The sequence below is a fragment of the Macaca fascicularis genome, chromosome X, assembly GCF_037993035.2.
Source record: "Macaca fascicularis isolate 582-1 chromosome X, T2T-MFA8v1.1".
NCBI lineage: Eukaryota > Metazoa > Chordata > Mammalia > Primates > Cercopithecidae > Macaca > Macaca fascicularis.
This window is the reverse complement of record NC_088395.1, coordinates 24,069,996-24,087,936: the sequence shown is the minus strand read 5'-3', so window position 1 is coordinate 24,087,936 and position 17,941 is coordinate 24,069,996. Positions and strand designations below refer to the sequence as shown.

Genomic DNA, 17,941 nt, shown 5'->3' with positions numbered 1-17,941 from the left:
GTGGTCTATCTTATTTAAGTTTCTATATTTTTGGGACTCATTGATAAAAGTACTGAGCCTGGCCAGGTGTGGTGGCTCACGCCTGTAATCCCAGCACTTTGGGAGGCCGAGGTGGGTGGATCACCTGAGGTCGGGAGTTCGAGACCAGCCTGGTCAACACAGTGAAATTCCATCTCTACTAAAAATACAAAAATCAGCCAGGTGTGATGGTGCGCCCCTGTAATTCCAGCTACTCAGGAGGCTGATGTGGGAGAATTGCTTGAACCGGGAGGCAGAGGCTGCAGTGAGCTGAGATTCTGCCACTGCACTGCAGCCTGGGCAACAGAGCGATACCTCATCTCAAAAAAAAAAGTACTGAGTACTGATTCTCTACCTTTTCTGAACATTCTGATCATTAAGTGTAAATTTTTGTGTGTAATATATGCATTAAAAACTTTAATTTCTGTCTAAATACCATCTTTCATCACCCAAGTTTTTTTTTTTTTTTTTTAAAGACAGGGTCTCACTCTGATGTCCAGGCTGCAGTGCAGTGGCGCAGACATGGCTCACTGCAGTCTCCTCCTCGGCTCAAGTCATCCTCTCACCTCAGCCTCCCAAACTGCTGGGATTACAGGCATGAGCTACCACACCCAGCCCACACAACCTTTCATGGATTCTGTTCTGTTGCTGTTCAGCTCTAAATATTTTGTAATTTTCTTTTCAGTTTCTTTTTTTTAACCTAGTCATTATTTAGAAATGTTTTTAAATGCCCCTACTAGGGGCAGGGGAAAGTTATACTCTCATTCTATTACTTATACCAAATTTGATTTCTTGAAGCCAGAGAGTATGCTCTGTATCAGTGCTGTTCAAACCATCTGCAGTGAAAAACCAACTTAAAAAAATTTTCCAATCTGTTGCACACTGATATTTCTGTAAGATATAATAAGAATAAATCACTAGAAAAATAGAATTTTAAAATGATGTATAAAGTACAAAGCCAAATTTTTACTGTTAAAGGCAGCAGACATAAAAATATGTTATAAAAGTTTCTAAACAGGCCGGGCGCGGTGGCTCAAGCCTGTAATCCCAGCACTTTGGGAGGCCGAGACGGGCGGATCACGAGGTCAGGAGATCGAGACCATCCTGGCTAACATGGTGAAACCCCGTTTCTACTAAAATATACAAAAAACTAGCCGGGCGAGGTGGCGGGCGCCTGTAGTCCCAGCTACTCGGGAGGCTGAGGCAGGAGAATGGCGTGAACCCGGGAGGCGGAGCTTGCAGTGAGCTGAGATCCGGCCACTGCACTCCAGCCTGGGCGGCAGAGCAAGACTCCGTCTCAACAAAAAAAAAAAAAAAAAAAAAAAGTTTCTAAACACTCTCAATTTCTGTATTTATCTCATTACAGATGGGTAACAAAGAGTTCACTGACTGGCACCACTCTACAAACTATATTCGTAATGGCACTGGGGTTTATACAATATATATAACATATAACATAATACACAACTACCTTACATAATGACCCTTCAGTTAACATTTGCCAAAGCAGCTCTTGAAAATTATATCACCCTTTTGAACAAAGACTCCTTTTTTTTTTTTTTTGAGATGGAGTCTCGCTCTGTCGCCCAGGCTGGAGTGCAGTGGCCAGATCTCAGCTCACTGCAAGCTCCGCCTTCCGGGTTTACGCCATTCTCCTGCCTCAGCCTCCCGAGTAGCTAGGACTACAGGCGCCCGCCACCTCGCCCGGCTAAGTTTTTTTTGTATTTTTTTTTAGTAGAGACGGGGTTTCACCGTGTCAGCCAGGATGGTCTCGATCTCCTGACCTCGTGATCCGCCCGTCTCGGCCTCCCAAAGTGCTGGGATTACAGGCTTGAGCCACCGCGCCCGGCCTAAGACTCCTTTTTTTAATGACATAATGACTTTTCACCCCCAACATACATTTAAATAAATATGCTAAAAGAAGTGATAATTCAACATTACAGCTTAATGCAAAAATACACTCACCAATTATAGGACATAAGAATTCCTAGTCAGAGACTATCATATGGAACGAATTTGGATCGTGCCCTGTACTTGAATGAACCGCAATGTGTTCTATTTCTTTTAGCATACAGACATCAAGCAAAAGAAATAAACATCCCAAATTGAGAACAAAACAGGAAGAAGCAGCTGGTAGAACTGTGGAAAGTTTTGTAATTCCCGAAAAGGTGAGGCAGGCCAAGGACACAGTAAAAGTAAAGTTTCAATGAAGTCTGAATTGTGCATACAAAACTTCAAAGGGCCCTGGCAACAGAGCTCCCACTTTATGGTAATAACATTACATTGTTCTTAAGAATTTCTGAGTTTGAAAAAATAAAAAATAATAAAATAAAATCATTATATTGAGGGAAAATATCACATAAAAATGAAGTAGGTATTAATAGTAAAGAGAGTCGGCCGGGCGCGGTGGCTCAAGCCTGTAATCCCAGCACTTTGGGAGGCCGAGGCGGGCGGATCACAAGGTCAGGAGATCGAGACCACAGTGAAACCCCGTCTCTACTAAAAATACAAAAAATTAGCCGGGCGCGGTGGCGGGCGCCTGTAGTCCCAGCTACTCAGGAGGCTGAGGCAGGAGAATGGCGGGAACCCGGGAGGCGGAGCTTGCAGTGAGCCGAGATCACGCCACTGCACTCCAGCCTGGGCAAGAGCGTGAGACTCCGTCTCAAAAAAAAAAAAAAAAAAAAGAGAGTCGGTATTACACGACCTGGTCTGGTGAGGAGTTGGGGGTTTTCACTGTAAAGAATGACTTTGTGGGTAGACAAAAAATGGCTTATGAAAAAGGTTAAACTGAGCCTGCACTCTGGAGCAGAGCTTCTGAAACTTTGATGTGCACACAAATCACCCACGGATGTGGTGGAAATGCTCGTTCTGGTTCAGGGGTCCAGGCCGGGGCCTGAGAGTCTGCGTTTCCAACAGGATCTCAGGTGCGGCCTTTGGAGCTGCTAGGCTGCACAGCAGGGGTCTCTGGCATCCTGTAGAGCTGTTGCGTTTCCCGCTGGCTTTGCAGAAAGTCTGTGTCACCAAGTCCTATATCGCACACACCTGCCAGCACCACTGCTAGAAAAACAATGGGGGACCGGGACGAGGCAGAAACCCATTCCCCAGGGTGACCCGTGGGAAGGGGCTGAGGCAGGTGGTGGCTTAAGATTCCTCCCCTGTCCCCTGGATGGCCCTCGGATGGAAGGTTGGGGTGGAACAAGGAGTCAACTGCTCTCATAATTAATACTTTCACCAAGGCCAAGCCCTGAGGAATTCCCACATTCGGAGGTGGAGGAGAGAGAAGATTATGAGAGAGATGACAGATATGGAGAACAGAGAATGCGGCACCAACACACAGATAGTTACCATTCCTGGCCAAGAGATGCAATCATGAAAGAGCTTTGGAAACAATTTTCCTAAACTTAAGAAAGATCAGTATCTGCAGACTGAAGGAATTTACCACGTTTCAGGAGAATCAGCTATCTACACGTACATACATTTGGCAACAATTCTTTTTTACTTTTTCATTTTTGAGCAGAGTCTTTCTCTGTGGCCCAGGCTGGAGTGCATTGGCGCCATCTCAGCTCCCTGCAACCTCCGCCTCCCAGGTTCAAGCAATTCTCCTGCCTCAGCCTCCCAAGTAGCTGGGACTACAGGCACATGCCACCACGGCTGGCTAATTTTTGTAGTTTTAGCAAGAGACGGGGTTTCACCATATTGGCCAGTCTGGGTTCATACTCCTGGCCTCAAGTAATCCTCCTACCTTGGCCTCCCAAAGTGCTGGGATTACAGGCATGAGCCACTGCTCCTGGCCCGACAATTTTTAACTACAAGGAAAAAAACTCCTGCAATCATGATGACAGGAGGAAACAGATCGTCTTTTCTTGAGGACTTGCCTTGTGTCTGACACATACTTGGTGCTTTACACGAATTCTCTTATTTAAACCACACAGCATCCCAATAAAGGGGCGGCGCTGGCCCGGAAGTTGGCTGGATGCAGGAACTCAATCGATGTTGTCGGGGTCCCTCTGCTCTCCAGCTGCTCAGCTCCGGTTGGTTCTGTGTGGTAGCCTGAGCCTCTCCTACTGCAGACAGGCTTCCAGGTGAGGCCCGGGCAGCTCCAGGTTCACATAATCCTAGCTCAGGAACCCCAGAAGGGAGAAAGAGTCTCCCTCCTGGTTTGCCCATAGCAGGACTCCTGTTGTCTTCAGGGTACACGCTCAACACTTAGATCCAGCACAGTGGCCAACAGAGTTCAGTGAGATATTGGTCAGGGGGTGAAGCTACTATGATTGCAAATCCCACCTGAATCAAAAGGTGGGAGTGAAAAAAACCCAAACAACTAAAAGGGAGGAAGGATGGTTTGGCCAACAAATGCAAAGGGTCCACGAAAGGGAGGGTCTATGAGTGGCCCCACATTACGGGAGAGATCAACTTGTCCAAGGTCACACATCCAGTAAAATGGGAAAGCCAGGACTCAAACCAAGGCAGTCCAACCCCAGATTCTTAACCACCCTGCTCTAAGGAAACAAAGCCTATTTGGTTTCAGAATTCTCTGCAACATTAGCTTTCAGAAGAAAATGGAGCAACAGCTGGACTTTCTGGAGAAAAAGATTGTAACTGAAGATTCATACACTCTGCCAAATTGTCTTTCACAATTTCAGGATCGCTAAAAAGCATTAAACACACACCATGTGACAGGCACTGTTCTAAGTGCTTTATATGTATATTGAGCCATTCACTCCATGAACAACTCTATAATACAGGACTTCTTATCCTTATTTCACAAATGAGAAAACCAAAGCCCAAATAAGTTAGGTAACTTACCTAAGAGTCTGGATTGTGTCTAGGCAGTCTGATCTTCTGAGCTATGCTGTAAACTTCTCTGATCTCAGAATATGGGATGTCTCCTTTTATTAAAACTTCTTTAATTTATTTCAGCAATGTTTTGTGGTTTTCAATCATTCTTCAAATATTTTCTCTTCTCCTTTCTCCTTTTCTTTTTCTAGTATTCCCATTACATGTATATTGGTGTGTGGTTAATGGTGTCCCAGATTTCTGTGAAGCTGTTAATTTTTCTTCATTCTTTTTCTTACTCTGTTCTTAAGATTGCATAATCTCTATAGATCTTCAAATTTTCTTTCTTTCTTTCTTTTCTTTCTTCCTTCCTTCCTTCCTTTCTTCCTTTCTTCCTTTTTTCCTTCTTTCTCTGCCTCTCTCTCTCTTTCTTTCTCTCTCTCTTTCTTCCTTCCTTTCTTTTTTTCTTTCTTGGCATACCCGAGTGTATTTGGGGCACACTGGGGTGAGAGGGCCCTGCAACTAGCAGAAGGTGTTGGGCCTCTTGGTAGTGAAGCATGGCTTGTGCTGATGGCGCAGGACGCGGCAGAGCAGCAGGAACTTGATGTTGGAGTCGTGGAACTGCACTTGCTAGCTGTAATCTCCTCCAGTGGGCCAGGGTGTGGTGCTGGGCACCCATGTCGAGATCTATAAAAAGGAGGAGGGGGCAGGGTAACCGCATTTCCTGGGCTCTAGGCATTTGGCAGACCTCCTATCGAGTACCTGTCCAGTGACCTGGTACATTCTGTCAGGCACAGCCATTGCCTGGGGGCCGTGACTTGGGGCTGACTGGGGGGCCAGATGGCCACAGCCTCTGGTCCCAGCAGGCACTGGCCACCAGGGAGGTAAGCCTCTAAGTTCACTTTAAGGAGCATGGCCACAGCCACCAAAGATAATGAGATTCGCTTGCTGTTTGCAGCTCTATTTAAACCATCACTTCAAGAAACAGTGATTCTTCAGGTTTAGGTGCAACTGATTCTTTTTTTCTTTTTTTTTAAGGGACAGCTGTCCCAGAGGGTAACACCAATTAATTTTGATGCTTTTTTCTTTAGTGCATTATTATTATTATTTATTTATTTATTTATGACAGGGTCTCACTCTGTCACCCAGGCTGGAGTGCAGTGGCACAGTCATAGCTCACTGCAGTCTCAACCTCCTGGGCTCAAGTAATCCTCCCACCTCAGGCCCCTGATTAACTGTGACTGCAGGTATATGCCACCACACCCTGCTAATTTGCTGCTTTTTTTTTTTTGTAGAGGCAGGGTTTCGCCATGGGTTTTGCCCAGGCTGGTCTCAAACTCCTGGGCTCAAGCAATCTGCCTGCCTCGGCCTACCAAAGTGCTGGGATTACAGGTGTGAGCCACTTTGCCTGGCCTCCTTTAACCCTTTAAACATGGTTTCCCCTGGTTTTTTGAATATATTTGTAATAGCTGCTTTGAGGTTTTGCTAAGTTCAACCCATTGACCCCTCAAAAGCAATTTCTATTGCCTGCTTTTTCCTTATGTATTGGTCACACTTTCCTTTTTCTTGCATGTCTTGTAATTTTTTTTTGTTGTCGAAAACGACATTTTAGAGACTATGGTAGCAACTCTGGATACTGATTCCCCCTTACCTACCTACAGGACCTATTGTATTTGCTTGTTATTTGTTTAGTGACTTGATTGGACTAGTTTGGTGAAGTCTAGGTTCCCATGCAATGTGGAGCTGCTAGTGTTTTCCTCAGAGGCCACAGCCTTGGGCACACACAGTCTCCATGACCACCAGGGATGACCGACTCTAGGCTCTCTATTTCCCTGATCACCTTGTTAAGCTTTTGGCTGGTCTACTTCACACCCACTTGTTAGCCTCTTCTAATTTCTAGGTGATTGTTCTATGGATTTTTTTTTTTTTTTTTTTTTTTTGACAGAATCTCCTTCTGTTGCCCAGGTTGGAGTATAATGGTGTGATCTTGGCTCACTGCAACCTCCACCTTCCCAGTTCAAGTGATTCTCCTGCCTCAGCTTCCTGACTAGCTGGGATTACAGGCGTCCACCAACATGCTTGGCTAATTTTTGTATTTTTAGTAGAGACAGGGTTTCCCCATGTTGGCCAGGCTGGTCTCGAACTCCTGACCTCAAATGATCTGCCCGCCTCGGCCTCCCGAAGTGCTGGAATTACAGGCGTGAGCCACCACACCTGGCCAGCAATCTGTTCTTTTGGTTTGCCTCTCCTGCTGGACAGAACCTCTGTACCACTACGCCTGAGCTGGAAAGGGGGAGGAAGATGGTGGCCTGCTTTTCCCAGAGTGACACACTTGCTCTTCAGGAGGGGCACTGGACAAAGACAGTAGCCCCTGGTCTTCTCATCTCCCTCCTCCTGGTGTGGAAACTCTACCCAGTGAGCAAGCAAGGCACAGTACTGCAGCCTGCCTCCATGCAGTAGAACTTCTGCTCTAAGGTGGAGGCTGGAAGGAGGAGGGAGCTCCAATCCTCTGCCCTGCAGTTGCCTGGAATACAACTTCTGTAACACAGAACTGGTGGTGATGAAAGATGCTGATGGCCTGCCCTTCCTGGAGTAAAACCATAGCCCTACTCTGGGATCTGGGAAGAAAGGGTGTCCCATCTTCCTGGCTGTGTTTTCCCAGAGTAGAGCTTCTAACACACTGAGCTTGAGGTGGGAGGACAGGAAGCATTTTGGGGTTCAAATGCCACAGACTCCCATTGTTCTTCCCAAGGTTTAGTGGGTAGATTTTCTTGAATAAGTTTCTCCACTTGAGCAGTTCAAGACCAGCCTGGGAGGTTGAGGCTGCAGTGAACCATGATCATGCCACTATACTCTGTCCTGGGCAACAGAGCAAGATCCTATTCCCCCCCCAAAAAATATGAAGACAAAAAGACAAAAACAATAATAATTTTCACCAGTGAAAGTTTGTTCCATTTGGGAGTATATCTACTGATCTCCTCATCCCACTATTTTGGAAGTCCTCTACCTCAATCAGGTTTTTTTAAAGGTAAAAATAAGTTTGTTTGGTAATATTATAAATTCATGGGCTCAAACTTATTTGATGTGTTTCAATCAACTGCAATTATTTCTATTGATACTCAAATTATTTTAATTTTGGCTAGTAGGAACTTCTTTAAGTTGGCTCCTTAGTCCTTTTGATGGGAACCTAGCAATTATTGATAACTTTCTTGCTATTAAAATACCTTATACAGGCCAGGCACGGTGGCTCATGCCTGTAATCCCAGCATTTTGGGAGGCCGAGACAGGAGGATCACCTGAGATTGGGAGTTCGAGACCAGTCTGACCAACATGGAGAAACCCCATCTCAACTAAAATACAAAAATTAACCGAGCATGCTGGCCTATAATCCCAGCTACACGGGAGGCTGAGGCAGGAGAATTGCTTGAACCTGGGAGGTGGAGGCTGCAGTGAGCTGAGATGGTGCCATTGCACTCCAGCCTGGGTGACAAGAGCGGAACTCCGTCTCACAAAAAAAAAAACAAAAACAAAAACAAAAACAAAAAAAACACCTTATACTTTACTTTCCCAATACCCACAGAATGCTTTTGGAAAACTGAAAGGTTGCATTCGCCAGTATCAAAAGGAGTGTATATGCCTTCCAAGGAACTGAAGAAGATAAAAAGCAAACACTCAAAAGGGAGAAGAAAAAAAAACAATAGAAAAACCGTAAGGCTGGGCGCAGTGGCTCACGCCTGTAATCCCAGCACTTTGGGAGACCGAGGAGGGCAAATCACTTGAGGTCAGGAGTTCGAGACCAGCCTGGTCAACATGGCGAAACCCCCACATCTACTAAAAATACAAAAAAAATTAGCCAGGTGTAGTGGCACGCGCCTGTAGTCCCAGCTCAGGAGTCTGAGGCACAAGAATTGCTTCAACCCAGGCGGCAGATGTTGGCAGTGAGCTGAGATCGCGCCACTGCACTCCAACCTGGGGCAACAGAGCAAGACTCCAGCTCAATAAAAAAATTTTCAAAAAATAAAAATCATAAAAGAAAACAATGACAAGGAAACATTAAAAATAGCATAGGAAAATATGGCAGGTGCAGTGGCTCACACCTGTAATCCCAGTACTTTGAAAGGCCGAGGCAGGATTGCTTGAGCCCAGGAATTTGAGACAAGCCTGGGCAATATAGTGAGACATTGTCTTTACAAAAAATTTTAAAAATTAGCTGGGAGTGGTGAGGGGTGCCTGTAGTCCCAGCTGCTTAGGAGGCTGAGGTGGGAGGATCACTTGAGTCCAGGAAATGGAAATTGCAGTGATCCAAGATCACCCCACTGCACTCCAGCTACGGAGAAGGACCCTGTCTTAAAAACAAAAACAAGAAAAGAAAAATATGACCTGTATAATAAAACAGACGAGGCCGGGCGCGGTGGCTCACGCCTGTAATCCCAGCACTTTGGGAGGCTGAGGCGGGTGGATCATGAGGTCAGGAGATCAAGACCATCCTGCTAACACGGTGAAACCCCGTCTCTACTAAAAATACAAAAAATTAGCCAGGCGTCGTGGCGGGCCCCTGTAGTCCCAGCTACTCAGGAGGCTGAGGCAGAAGAATGGTGTGAACCTGGGAGGCAGAACTCGCAGGGAGCCGAAATCGTGCCACTGCACTCCAGCCTGGGCGATGTATTAGCAATGATAAATGTAAATGGACTCTACTCCTCTATTAACAGTTAAGATCCCCAAATTGAATTCAGATTTCAATTTTATGTTATTTAAAATAAGCACAAAATGCAACAAAAAGATTAAAATAAGAGAAGGGGACATATATAAAACAAATGCAAATTAGGAGAAATCAAAGATGAAAATACTTACATTAATAGAATTTGACACTCCATAAATAAATAAATGGCATTGAAATGAATGAAGTGAATTTATTAAGGATAAAGAATCACTTCATAATAAGTCTCAACAGCTTCCTGGAAAGAAACACATACAGCAGACAATACACCTATTTTTCCTAGTGCCTGTGCAATGTTTAAAAAACTGAATATACAGTATAGCTGGACTAACAGTGGCACTTAAATAGGGTTCAGTTGCTAAAGAAGACTCACAGGACCCCAAATGACAAAGCTTACAAGTCTACACTTGATTACAGGGAGGGGGACCCACTATAGCAAGAGCATGAAAGTCAGGCTATCCACCAAGCAGACGACTCCACAAGGGGCCTGGAGAGGCCAGGTGCAGGCTCTTCCTGTCTTTTCTTTCCGGTACTACCACGTGTTCCATGCGCATCTTGTATTTTTCCTGCCCTAGACCTAGAGGCAGCCATTTCTTCAAGGAGCTCTGGTTTCCTTTATTGGAGACTGGTATTTGGAAACGAAGATCTGGGTGCTAAGTGTGCTCAGTGCTGCTGGGATCTCACTGCTTCCAGCCCATCTCAACAGTCAAAGCTAGGAAATATATCTATGTATACTAACCTATATATACGTATACATCTATATTTCTGTATCCATCTCCTGTTACATAAAAATTATATCAGGCCATTGTTTTGGACTAAGCTCCTACACTAGGCCCCAACAGAGCAGACTATAAACCAGAATGGAGTCGTTCATACTAAAGATCTGCATCATGGCTGGGCGCGGTGGCTCACGCCTGTAATCCCAGCACTTTGGGAGGCCGAGGCAGGCGGATCACCTGAGGTCAGGAGTTCAAGACCAGCCTGGCCAACATGGTGAAACCCCATCTCTACTAAAAATACAAAAATTAGCTGGGAGTGGTGGTGGTGCGTGCCTGTAATCCCAGCTACTAGAGAGGCTGAGGCAGGAGAATTGCTTGAACCCTGGAGGCAGAGGTTGCAGTGAGCCAAGATCGTGCCACTGCACTCCAGCCTGGACGACAGAGCGAGACTCTGTCTCAAAAAAAAAAAAAAAAAAAAAAAAAATCTACATCATCAGACTAAAACTGAGTTGTTAGCTGGCCTTCTGAGAAATCAGGAGACAGACAAAGCCCAATTTCCCAAGCAGGCCAGTTTCCATCGGCATGATAATGAAGTTCCCTTTGCCTTTAGTCCTTACAACAAAAAGTAATCTGAAGTAACCTCATGTTAACCAATCGATTATTTGTCTATTGTTCTGTTTCCCTGTTCCCACTTTACAAGGAAAGTAACTTTGAAATGACCAGTCCACTTTTTGTTCTTTGTTTCTGCTTTCTTTAGCCCTTTCTGTCTATAAAATCAACCTCCTCTGTGCAGTCCGTTGGAACACTTACTCTATTTTACAGAATAAAATGTTGCCCAATTCTAGAATCACACACAAAAAAGCAAACTAAGATCTTAAAACTACATTGTTGTGATTTTGCTCTTTGATGCTCCCAACTAAAGTACAGTGTTTATATACAGTTGTTTTTGTTTGTTTTTTTGTTTTTTTTGACACAGTTTCACTCTGTCATCCAGGCTGGAGTACAGTGGCGGGGTCTCAGTTCACCACAACCTCCATCTCCCAGGTTCAAGCAATTCTCCTGCCTGAGTCTCTCTAGTAGCTGGGATTACAGGCGCCCACCACCAAACCTGGCTAATTTTTATATTTTTAGTAGAGATGGGGTTTCACCATGTTGGCCAGGCTGGTCTTGAACTCCTCACCTCAGGTGATCCGCCCGCCTCGGCCTCCCAAAGTGCTGGGGTTACAGGCGTGAGCCACCTCGCCCAGCCTACGTACAGTCTTTTTTGTCTATAGCCTTACACTATCTAGTCAAAACACTTTTTTGCAAACGTTGCTTAATCAGCAACTTCTTCCCCACCATCTTCAGTAATGTCATACATTTTTCATAAAATTACATTTTTATTATTTTTTAATTGACAAATAAAAATTGTACATTAACCCTGTACAAAATGTTGTTTTGAAATATGTATACATTGTGTGAAATGACTAAATCAAGCTAATTAACATATGCATTTCTTCTCACACTTATTATGTTTCATGGTGAGAACACCGAAAATATACTCTCTTAGCAATTTTCAAGTATGCAATATATTGTTATTAACTACATGCAGCACGATGTACAGTAGCTCTCTTGCACTTATTCCTCCTGTCTAACTGAAATTTTCGATCCTTTGATCAATATCTCCCCAACACCAGCACCCCTCCCCTTCCCCAGCCCCTGGTAACCACCTTTCTACTCTCTGCTTCTTTATTTCTTATGTTTTCAACTTTTTTTTTTCTTTTTTTTTTTTTTTTTTTGAGACGGAGTCTCGCTCTGTCGCCCAGGCTGGAGTGCAGTGGCGCGATCTCGGCTCACTGCAAGCTCCGCCTCCCAGGTTCACGCCATTCTCCTGCCTCAGCCTCCCGAGTAGCTGGGACTACAGACGCCCACAACCGCGCCCGGCTAATTTTTTGTATTTTTAGTAGAGACGGGGTTTCACCGTGGTCTCGATCTCCTGACCTTGTGATCCGCCCGCCTCGGCCTCCCAAAGTGCTGGGATTACAGGCGTGAGCCACCGCGCCCGGCCAACTTTTTTTTTTTTCTTGAGATGGAGTTTCGCTCTTGTTGCCCAGGCTGGAGTACAATGGCGCCATCTCGGCTCACAGCAACCTCCACCTCCCGGATTCAAGCGATTCTCCTGCCTCAGCCTCCCGAGTAGCTAGGATTATAGGCATGTGCCACCACGCCCGCTAATTTTGTATTTTTAGTAGAGATGTGGTTTCTCCAATTTGGTCAGGCTGGTCTCGATCTCCCAATCTCAGGTGGTCCGCCCACCTTGGCCTCCCAAAGTGCTGGAATTACAGGCGTGAGCCACCACGCCCGGCCAATTTTTTCAACTTTTTTAGATTCCACATATAAGTGAGATCATGCAGTATTTGTCATTCTGTGCCTGGTTTAATTCACTTAACAGTTTTCTCCAGGTACAATTAATTTCTTTTGTCATCCTCTGCATTTCATCCTGGAATCACTGAAAACCAGGTTGATTCTTTTTTCAATTTGCATACAGTAATGTTCACTCTTGGTGGTGTTGTACCATTCCACAGGTTTCGACAATTGTAGAATCGTATATCCACCACCACCCTCATGTACTCAACCCTTTCTTCTCCCCTACCCCTGGCAACCACTGATCTGTTTTCAGTCCCGTTCTAGACTGAAGAATGACCCCGGAAAGATATCCATGTCCTAATCCCCAAAACCTGTGAATGTTACCTTAATATGGCAAAGGGACTTGGCAAATGTGATTATATTAAGGATCTCAAGATGAGATTATCCTAGATTATCCAGGTGGGCCCTAAATGTATTAATAATAACAAGGGTCCTTAAAAGAGGGTGGCAAGAAGGTCAAAGGAGGTCATAGGAGAGGTGAGGATAGAAGCAAGAGGTTGAAGTGATGTGAGGAAGGGGTCAGCAACTAATGTATGCAGATGGCCTCCAGAAGCTAGAAAAGGCAAGGAAATGAATTTCCCCCCAGAGCCTTGTATTAGTCTGCTCTCACGCTGCTGATAAAGACTTAGCAGAGACTGGGTAATTTTTTTTTTTTTTTCTAGACAGTGTCTTCCTCTGTCGCCCAGGCTGGAGTGCAGTGACGCGATCCTGGCTCACTGCCACCTCCGCTTCCCGGGTTCAAGTGATTCTCCTGCCACAGCCTCCCGAGTAGCTGGGATTACAGGCGCGCTGACCACCACACCTGGCTAATTTTTGTATTTTTAGTACAGACCGGGTTTCACCATGTTGGCCAGGCTGGTCTAGAACTCCTGACCTCGTGATCCACACCCCTCAGCCTCCCAAAGTGCTGGGATTACCTCGCCCAGCAAGACTCTGTTTCAAAAAAAAAAGATTCATCTATGTTTGTTATATATATTTTACCACAAAAAAAAACAAGATTTGACCGGGCACGGTGGCTCACGCCTGTAATTCCAACACTTTGGGAGACCGAGGCAGGTGGATCACGAGGTCAGGAAATCGAGACCATCCTGGCTAATACGGTGAAACCCCGTCTCTACTAAAAATACAAAAAAATTAGCCGGGTGTGGTGGCGGGCGCCTGTAGTCCCAGATACTCGGGAGGCTGAGGCAGGAGAATGGCGTGAACCCGGGAGGCAGAGCTTGCAGTGAGCCGAGATCGTGCCACTGCTCTCCAGCCTGGGCGACAGAGCAAGACTCTGTCTCAAAAAAATAAAACAAGATTCACACGTATTGTTGAGTGAGTCAATAGACTTTTCCTTTTTTTCATTGATGAGTATTCCACTGTACACATATACCACAGTTTGTTTACCCATTCACTTGCTAAAGGACATCTTCATTGTTCCCAGTTATTAATAAAACTGCTGTGAGGCCAGGCGCAGTGGCTCACACCTATAATCCCAGCACTTTGGGAGGCCGAGGTGGGTGGTCAGGAGTTTGAGACCAGATGGCTAACATGGTGAAACTCCATCTCTCCTAAAAATACAAAAATGAGCTAGGTGTGGTGGAACGCACCTGTAATCCCAGGTACTCAAGAGGCTGAGGCAGGAGAATTGTTTGAACCTGGGAGGCAGAGGTTGCAGTGAGCCGAGATCACGCCATTACACTCCAGCCTGGGTGACAGAGTAAGACTCTGTCTCAAAATAAATAAATAAATAAATAAAACTGCTATAGGCCAGGTGCAGTGGCTCATGCCTGTAATCCTAGCACTTTGGGAGGCTGAGGCAGGTGGATTGCCTGAGATCAGGACTTGGAGACCAGCCTGGTCAACATGGTGAAACCCCATCTCTACTAAAATACAAAAAAATTAGCTGGACGTAGCGTCATGCACCTGTAATCCCAGTTACTTGGGAGGCTAAGGCAGGAGAATTGCTTGAACCTGGCAGGCGGAGGTTGCAAGTGAGCCTAGATCACGCCATTGCACTCCAGCCTGGGTGACAGAGTGAGACTCCGTCTCAAAAATAAATAAATAATAAATAATAAAAGTGCTATAAACATTTACATACAGGGTTTTGTCTGCACAAAAATTTTCAATTCACTTAGCTATTAAAGAAAACTTGGCCGGGCATGGTAGCTCACGCCTGTAATCCCAGCACTTTGGGAGGCCAAGGCGGGTGGATTGCCTGAGGTCAGGAATTCAAGACCAGTCTGGCCAACATGGTGAAACCCTGCCTCTACTGAAACTACAAAAAAATTAGCCGGGTGTGGTGGTGTGCACCTGTAGTCCAGCTACTCAGGAGGCTGAGGCAGGGGAATTGTAGTCCAGCTACTCAGGAGGCTGAGGCAGGGGAATTGCTCGAACCAGGGAGGTGGAGGTTGCAGTGAGCCGAGATCGCACCACTGCACTCCAGCCTGGGAGACAGAGGGAGACTCTGTCTCAAAAAAAAAAAAAAAAAAAAAAAAAGAAAGAAAGAAAAAAGAAAACTCATAGGTATTCACAGCTTTTAGGACATGGAGAAGTCAATTTAAATATTATTACTAGGGGAACAGATTATTAAATGACACAAACCAAAAGAATTACAGGCTTTTTTTCTTTTTTCTTTTCTTTTCTTTTCTTGTGGAGACAAAGTCTCCTCTGTTGCCCAGGTTGGAGTGGAGTGGCAAGATCTTGTCTCACTGTAACCTCTGCCTCCCGGGTTCAAGCAATTCTCCTGCCTCAGTCTCCGGAGTAGCTGGGATTACATGGGTGCACCACCACGCCCGGCTAATTTTTGTATTAGTAGAGATGAGGTTTTACTATGTTGGCCAGGCTGGTCTCAAACTCCTGACCTCAGGTGATCCGCCCACCTCAGCCTCCCAAAGTGCTGGGATTATAGGCGTGAGCCACTGAGCCTGGCCAAGAATTTCAAGTTTTTTAAGGCCAAGGTAATATTCATAGATCAAGTCACAAGCTCAGAGTTCTAGATGTCTTACAAGAGCCCTTTGTTAGAAATAACATTTTCAAGGGTATTTTAAGAGACCAGAATAATCACTTTTTCCTTATTCCGTTGCTAGGATTTATTATACCAGCAGTCAGGAGGGCCTGTGGTGTTGCAGATGAAATCCTGGAATTCCATTATTTAGAACTGAAAAAAGTAAAAACAGATCTGAGAAGCTTAAAAGTTACTATGGAAAAGAAAGGGACAAAATAATATTATAAACAATTGGAATTTGAGGCATGTGATGTTATCCATCTACAGGATGAATAGACAAAAATGACAGTATTTAAATTTCTGGTTTATTATATCGGCAATCCAGTCACCCTTAGTCCTTAGTACTGTTTGCTATGAAACTTTGTCAAACACTTTCATGAAGTCATTAAAAGTGACCTGTTTTTTCCAACAGATGTGCAGTGATACCTTTGCCAGTAGAGTTTTGCCTGAATAACAACAACAAAAAAATCATTCAAACACAAAAGTGACCAAGTTTTTCCCTTAGGGACCAAAACTACAGAGAAATAATTGAGTTGTACCCTTCGATGCGAAATCACATACAAGTCACATGATGTTCAAAAGCTTGTAAAACCAACTGCAATGTTTCTAACGAATATTTGCCAGGGTCTGGGAATTCCCCCTATTTACATGTTAGCCTTTTGTGGATCCACATATCCATTTCATGGATGTCAGCAGCAAGAGCTAGCAGCATGAGGATCAGCATATTTGTGTCAGTTCTCTAAGTCTCCCACGGGATCATGCGGTTCCCTGAGTCTCCAAGTCCCACAGGACCTTGCGAAGGGGCCCAGGTGGATACACTGTGTACACAGTGCAGGTTTGCATCACAGCCAAGGAATACCGGCCTTGGGGAAAGCAAGCCTGCTCTTTGTCCCAGAAGGAGATATCACCTCATCCCCCAAGGCAGCTCCTTGCAATAGAGCCCTGAGAAACGGCCCAGCTAAAGAGCAGTCAGGACCTTGCATTCTTGGCATGCCCGACAAGAACTAGCAGGAACTCTCTAGGCCATGGGGGATCGCCTCTCCCAACAATATGCCCATAGAGAAAATAGGCCATCTCTCCTTCCACATGAAAGGGACAACAAGAAGTACTGCCCAAAATGTTGCCCCTTCACCACTGTCTTTCAGGGCCTAGAATGCAGCTACCACCCACTTTTAGGTGGTGCTGGGAAACTGTGCATCATAAACCTTGCTCTTTCTCTGCTATCCAGTCATAAGGAACTCTCTGGGAAGTCACAGATCTGGGTTAAAGGAGAAGTAAAGCAGTAGCCACAAGCATCGTGAGGGTCTGAGCCACCTCTTCGTGTAGTTTACTTTTGCCCTCCAACCAGCTTGGACCCGAACTTACATAGTACATTTTCATTTTCTAATGGAATATGGCTTTGCACATTCAACCTAGCCTTGATGGTCATTTCGAATGGCACACCTCACTCTCCTCCCACCTTCCAGATCTCCTGCCAATGCTTCGCACTGAGTGAACCCGCCCAGAAGCTGGAAGGCAAGGAAACCTGTTGCTACAGCCCCTTTGCTGGGCACAGAGCAGGTAAAGAAGGGTGGAGTGAGTCTGGAAAGGCAAATGGAAGATATCCAGCACAGCCCATAAATGACATTGATGTCATTGGTGTGATTTTCTAAAACATTAAGCTATTCTTGGAAAAGTTCCAAACAAAACAACACACACTCCTTTCAATTTACATAGTAGTTCCGTTCCTGGAAAATTCCACATATATTAAAACCGTGCAGAAAATCCTTTGAGTTATTGCTTGCTTCAGCAGCAATATACTAACATTGGAATTATATTGATACAAAGAAAATAAGCATGGCCCCCGTGCTAGATGACATGCACATTTGTGAAAGCATTTCATATTTTTTTAAATAAATTTCATTTAAAAATAGTGCTTTGAGTTTACAGGTAAAACAAGGTTAGGTTTAGGCTCAGATAATCACAAATAGGTTCTCATATACACAAATGTCTAGGGAGACAATTTGAAAATTATGTTAGACGTAGGAAAATTCTTCCTTGCAGGAATGTCACATGCATTGAAGGACATATGACATTCTTGGCTCCTGCCCACTAAATGGAAGAAATGACTTCTCAATTTCTGGGTCCCCGTTCCATCTAACACACAGAAGTTTCTGACCTACCGACAAAACACTTGCTGCCGTTTCTGACAACATAAAATTATGAATTGGAATTTTCTGATTTAGCATGAAGTAATAACTGGCTACATATGAAACTGAAGCTTCAGGACGGGCAAGGTGCCTCATGCCTGTAATCCCAGCACTTTGGGAGGCCAAG

General features: G+C 44.9%; 2 non-coding genes across 2 annotated transcripts; one reads left to right on the top strand and one right to left on the bottom strand.

Moving 5' to 3' along the window:
* Positions 1 to 5,673: 5,673 nt before the first annotated feature.
* LOC123571482 (small nucleolar RNA SNORA68) lies at positions 5,674 to 5,806 on the bottom strand. The gene has a single exon (XR_006695638.1). It is a non-coding gene; the product is annotated as a small nucleolar RNA SNORA68 (small nucleolar RNA).
* An 11,596-nt stretch (positions 5,807 to 17,402) lies between these two features.
* Positions 17,403 to 17,513, top strand: LOC123571459 (U6 spliceosomal RNA). The gene has a single exon (XR_006695621.1). It is a non-coding gene; the product is annotated as a U6 spliceosomal RNA (small nuclear RNA).
* The last annotated feature ends 428 nt before the right edge of the window (positions 17,514 to 17,941 follow it).